Below are 6,804 nucleotides of genomic sequence, written 5' to 3'. Positions count from 1 at the left end.
AGTGACATTATGTGGGCAAGAAAAATATATATTAGAGGGAAACATTCCACGTGGGAATATATAGATGATGTGACTTACCGAACGAAAGTGCTGGCAGGTCGATAGACACACAAACATACACACGAAATTCAAGCTTTCGCAACAAACTGTTGCCTCATCAGGAAAGAGGGAAGGAGAGGGAAAGACGAAAGGATGTGGGTTTTAAGGAAGAGGGTAAGGAGTCATTCCAATCCCTAAGGTAAGTCTTTCCGCTCCCGGGATTGGAATGACTCCTTACCCTCTCCCTTAAAACCCACATCCTTTCGTCTTTCCCTCTCCTTCCCTCTTTCCTGATGAGGCAACAGTTTGTTGCGAAAGCTTGAATTTCGTGTGTATGTTTGTGTTTGTTTGTGTGTCTATCGAGCTGCCAGCACTTTCGTTCGGTAAGTCACATCATCTGTGTTTTTAGATATATTTTTCCCACATGGAATGTTTCCCTATATATATATATATTTATATATATATATAACTGGACCGATTTGAATGAATTTTTTTGTATGCGTTTGGGTGGCACCCTGTATGGTTTAGATTCACAAATGATCCTGCCAGATGGTGCTGCAGTCGGTATCTAGGTTATTTATCTACACTGCAACGAAACGGCTGGATCGACTTGAATGAATTTTTGTGTATGCATTCAAGTGGGGGCCTGGAAAATTTACATTCTTAAATCAGCACGGTAGGTGGTGTTGCATTTTTATGTGCAATATTGAGCGTATTATATTCAGATATAAGTTACGTGCATAGGATTTCGTTTATTTTTCGACATTTTAATTTGAGTGTATTATATTATGTGTGTTTTGTTATTTTGACATTTTCATTTGATATTTCAGGTGTCACATTTCAGTGAATATTAAGTGTATTATACCCACATATAAGTTATGTACATAAAACAATGCCATGTCTTCATGGACGAGAAGGAAATATTGGTCGACAGACTTGGAATTCACAATTAGTCCAGAGCCGTCGGTTAAATAGATCGGCAGAAGATCAATTGATGGACAATGAAAATTTAAGAAACCAGGCTGCAATCAGACTTGCTAATGAAAGTCAAGAGCAACGCAACGAACGCCTTCGAGCTAATGCATTGAGACAAAGACTAGCCTGTCAACGGGTCACCGACACATTCAGAACACGTGAACAACAGCGTTTGCAAGTGTATCATGCACTGACACGTGCATCACTTCTTCGCCTTGCGTTTGAATATGAGTCGGACATTGACTATTCGTCACATTCACAAATTGTAATAGGTGCTATGAACAAACAGTGCAAACACTGTCATGCACTCAAATACAAAGGTGAATCTGCCAGTTTCTGCTGTGCGTCTGGAAAAGTTGTATTGCCACCATTGAATTCGCTGCCGGAACCATTCAATTCATGCTTTCAAGTGACATCATTTGGAGCAACAAAAATCGTTCAGAATGAGGATGGTTGCAATTTTCACTCAACGTTTAAGATTCAGGGCCAAGTGTATCATCAAATTGGTTCTTTAATGCCGATGCCTGATACCGATTCAAAATTTCTGCAAATCTACTTCATGGGTGATGAGGAGCAGCAAATAAACGCACGCTGCCAGTACAACCATATCGAGCAGATGGAGGAGCGAGAAATTGTGGGTATTTTAGAACCATTTTTACAGAATCACAACCAGTTGGTCGAGTTGTTCAATACCGTTTCAAAAAGACTGCAAAACGACAACTATACAGCAGACGAAGTACCATCTGGGCAGTACGCGGGCCGATATAATGCACCGACCATTAATGAAGTTGCAGTTGCTATGGTTGGCGACGCATTTGAACATCGAGATATACGAATCCAATGCAGAGATAACACAGTGCATACGATTGAAGGCAGTCATCGCTCTTACGATGCTTTGCAATATTCATTGATATTTTGGGAAGATGGAGAAGATGGGTATCATTTAAATATCAAACAAAAAAATGCAGGACAATGTCTGTCAGGTCCGCTAGTAGACATATAAATTGTTTTTTGCTGTACAAACTATTATTTAATCAAGAATCATCTAACATTAGCAAGAATAATGTAGAATGTACCAGAAAATGAGAAATGTTATGAAGTTATCTGTTGCTGGCTTTCCAAGCACAACAAGCCACCAACAAACTGAATTTGAAGAAAGTTTTTGAGTGGTGGTTGTAGTTTATCTTGAGGTTTGCAGCAACAACATCATTTCTCAGTGAAACAGCTACCACTCTTCAAGTGACGTGAGCATCACTTCACAGCACAGTGAAAGCACTCATTAGCTCTGGCTCCGCCACACTCCCGCAACACGACATAGCTCGGCAAGGGGATTGCCCATTCTCACCATGTTGTCTTCCTTAACCATTGGTGGGACTTGGTTTGGCAAGACCTACTGGGTGGCTGCAGGATATGGTAACACTATTAAATAAGACAATAAATTGGTGATTATTGGTGGAATGGTGACGTACAAAATTTTTTCTGTTGAAAGAGGTGGCTGAGTTATTGTTGGGTGTTACAATTAATTCAGTTGAACCATATGCCAGTAATAACTTGGAAAATTGGGGAATGGTTTCAGGAATTTTTGAAAAAGTGTAAAGAATAACTAAATGCTAATATAAAGGTAAAATCAAACAATGAAAAATCTAGGATGGAATGTAACAATATTATGAAAAGGATAGTTGCTACTCACCGTATAGCAGAGATGCTGAGTTGCAGGTAGGTAAAACAAAAATACTGTCGGAAAGTGAGCTTCCGGCCAACAAGGTTCAAATGGCTCTGAGCACTATGGGCCTTAACATCTGAGGTCATTAGTCCCCTAGAACTTAGAACTACTTAAACCTAACTAACCTAAGGACATCACACACATCCATGCCCGAGGCAGGATTTGAACCTGCGACCATAGCGGTCGCGCAGTTCCAGACTGAAGCACCTAGAACCGCTTGGCCACTCCAGCCGGTGGCCAACAAGGCCTTCATTGGAAATACACTCCTGGAAATGGAAAAAAGAACACATTGACACCGGTGTGTCAGACCCACCATACTTGCTCCGGACACTGCGAGAGGGCTGTACAAGCAATGATCACACGCACGGCACAGCGGACACACCAGGAACCGCGGTGTTGGCCGTCGAATGGCGCTAGCTGCGCAGCATTTGTGCACCGCCGCCGTCAGTGTCAGCCAGTTTGCCGTGGCATACGGAGCTCCATCGCAGTCTTTAACACTGGTAGCATGCCGCGACAGCGTGGACGTGAACCGTATGTGCAGTTGACGGACTTTGAGCGAGGGCGTATAGTGGGCATGCGGGAGGCCGGGTGGACGTACCGCCGAATTGCTCAACACGTGGGGCGTGAGGTCTCCACAGTACATCGATGTTGTCGCCAGTGGTCGGCGGAAGGTGCACGTGCCCGTCGACCTGGGACCGGACCGCAGCGACGCACGGATGCACGCCAAGACCGTAGGATCCTACGCAGTGCCGTAGGGGACCGCACCGCCACTTCCCAGCAAATTAGGGACACTGTTGCTCCTGGGGTATCGGCGAGGACCATTCGCAACCGTCTCCATGAAGCTGGGCTACGGTCCCGCACACCGTTAGGCCGTCTTCCGCTCACGCCCCAACATCGTGCAGCCCGCCTCCAGTGGTGTCGCGACAGGCGTGAATGGAGGGACGAATGGAGACGTGTCGTCTTCAGCGATGAGAGTCGCTTCTGCCTTGGTGCCAATGATGGTCGTATGCGTGTTTGGTGCCGTGCAGGTGAGCGCCACAATCAGGACTGCATACGACCGAGGCACACAGGGCCAACACCCGGCATCATGGTGTGGGGAGCGATCTCCTACACTGGCCGTACACCACTGGTGATCGTCGAGGGGACACTGAATAGTGCACGGTACATCCAAACCGTCATCGAACCCATCGTTCTACCATTCCTAGACCGCCAAGGGAACTTGCTGTTCCAACAGGACAATGCACGTCCGCATGTATCCCGTGCCACCCAACGTGCTCTAGAAGGTGTAAGTCAACTACCCTGGCCAGCAAGATCTCCGGATCTGTCCCCTATTGAGCATGTTTGGGACTGGATGAAGCGTCGTCTCACGCGGTCTGCACGTCCAGCACGAACGCTGGTCCAACTGAGGCGCCAGGTGGAAATGGCATGGCAAGCCGTTCCACAGGACTACATCCAGCATCTCTACGATCGTCTCCATGGGAGAATAGCAGCCTGCATTGCTGCGAAAGGTGGATATACACTGTACTAGTGCCGACATTGTGCATGCTCTGTTGCCTGTGTCTATGTGCCTGTGGTTCTGTCAGTGTGATCATGTGATGTATCTGACCCCAGGAATGTGTCAATAAAGTTTCCGCTTCCTGGGACAATGAATTCACGGTGTTCTTATTTCAATTTCCAGGAGTGTAGACAACAAAAACGCACACACACGCACACACAAATGCAAACGTAACTCTCACACATATGACCACAGTCACTGGCTGCTGTAGCCAGCCAGAGGCTGGTCACGCGTGTGTGTGTGTGTGTGGGGGGGGGGGGGGGGGGGGTGGAGGGGGGCAAGGCCTTGTTGGCTGAAAGTTCACTTTCTGACAGTCTTTTTGTTGTGCATATCTGTGTCTCGGCCTCTCTGTTATATGATGAGCAGTAGCTATCCTTTTCATAATACTGTAATATAGAAGATCCTAATTCTATATTATAGACACTCATGACATAAGTATGAGGAACATATTACTGAGTCCACATAGGTAAAGAATCAAATAATAATCAATGAGACAGCTGAACGATGTCAAAAGGTATATGATTAAAAAACAAAAAACATTCCGAGACAGAAAAACAGTGTGGCATAGTTAGGACTGAGCCAAATGAACAGGTATTGGAAGTAACCAATGATATTCAGCAACTACTTCCCCACCTATTGGTAATGTCAATTGACTCTGAACAGCTTACAGAGGTGAATGTTCAAGAATTTACAGCCATTATGAAACATTTATCGGATACATACAAATGTTTAAAAGTCTTGGAAATTTAAAACTGTCAAATGGGATTATACTGTTGGAAAATTCCTTGTTGCTGTTAGAAGAACACATTTATAACTTGACTGAGCAAAATTTCTTAGTCAATAAGAAGTGCAAGAGAAGATGGAATTCAACACTTAACGGCAAATGAGAAAGTGCATCAGAACAAACATTGTGAGGTTTTGGCATATTGAACATATAACTTGAATTCCTGTAAAAACAGAACCCACCTCATAAGCCTGCTTTGTAACAATCAGCTTTCCATTATGAAAACTAGTGCTTTGTGGTCAGTATATATTATTACCATCAAAGCGGATGAAGTTGAGTGAAAAGCCCAAAAAACATTTTATGTTAAATAACTGCACATTGGTGCTGAAAATTCTTTTATTTTAAATATTATTTTACTGCTCCAACATTCTGAATTTGAGGCAATGGTTAAATATATAGTATTCTGAAACTCTACCTGAAAAATAATCATTTTCAGGAGTACTGATTTTTTAAAACTTTTTTTAAAGTGCTAAAACTTTTATTCATGTGATTGACATAAAACAATTAATGTGTCTAGGTTTGATGTATGTTGTGCACTGAGCCTTCACAACAACAACTAGAGCAATAACAAAAGTTAAGCTGTTATTCTAACCTATTTAGACACACATAATGCTTTGTAAATTCTTGATGTAATTTCAGTGAGGTTGACCAACTGAGAACTAAACTAAACTCTTCCTGAACAGGCCATGAAGACCCAATGGTACTGACCGGCCGCTGTGTCATCCGCAGCCCATAGGCATCACTGGATGCAGTTAAGGAGGGGCATGTGGTCAGCACACCGCTCTCCCGGCTCTTATGTCAATTTCCGAGACCGGAGCGCCGCTACTTCTCAATCAAGTAGCTCCTCAGTTTGCCTAATAAGAGCTGAGTGCATCCCGCTTGCCAACAGCACTCAGCAGACCGAATGGTCACCCATCCAAGTGCTAGCCCAGCCTGACAGCGTTTAACTTCGGTGATCTGACGGGAACCGGTGTTACCACAGCGCCAAGGCCGGTGGCGACCACATGAGAAACCTGGGTTGAAATTGACCGTCTTTTGTGGAGAGGTTCTTTTATGAACAAATGTTCATGAATGCAACAAGAATGTGGCCTAATGAACACAGCAACAATATTGCACAGTGTTTGCAACAACTGCCCGTAACAGTCTAGTGGTGGAACGAGGAAGTCATTGTTGCAAATGTTTCTAAGTTAACTTATGAATTTTCTACTTAGTCCCCAATTCTGTTTGTTGCATCCTACAGTAGAGATATGACAATATTATGGAACAGATAGTTAATACTCACCATATAGCAGAGATTCTGAGTCATAGGTAGGCACAACAGAGACTGTCAGAAAGTAAGCTTTCTGACAGTCTTTTTGTTCTGCGTACCTGTGACTCAGCATCTCTGCTTATGGTGAGCAGCAGTTATCCTTTTCATAATATTGTCATATTCCATTCTGTATTTTCCGCCATTCGATTTTACAGTATTTAAGAGTTGAAGACTTGTCAGTGTGGAAATGATGTGTGCATGTAAAAACGAAAATCAGGTGAATTGGAGAAATATAGCCGGGATGTTTATTATTGAATGTTACCATAATTACTGAAAATTTAAAAAAGGTTTCAAATGTTGTCTAAAAAGCAGAAAGGGGATTTTTTTTCTTTTGAAATTGACATTTCATGGTTCAGATCAGGGCCGGCCAGAAATTCTGCATGTGTGCGGTGCTCTTGCAGATGTGCAACTTCCGGGTC

General features: G+C 43.6%; 1 protein-coding gene across 2 annotated transcripts in view; it reads right to left on the bottom strand.

Moving 5' to 3' along the window:
* Positions 1-6,804, bottom strand: part of LOC126253369 (differentially expressed in FDCP 8 homolog A) — a 74,394-nt gene that overhangs the window by 3,252 nt on the left and 64,338 nt on the right. The window lies entirely within an intron of this gene.

The sequence above is a fragment of the Schistocerca nitens genome, chromosome 1 (genome assembly GCF_023898315.1).
Source record: "Schistocerca nitens isolate TAMUIC-IGC-003100 chromosome 1, iqSchNite1.1, whole genome shotgun sequence".
Lineage (NCBI taxonomy): Eukaryota > Metazoa > Arthropoda > Insecta > Orthoptera > Acrididae > Schistocerca > Schistocerca nitens.
Note: the sequence above shows the minus strand (reverse complement) of the source record. Positions and strands in the feature narration are given on the sequence as shown.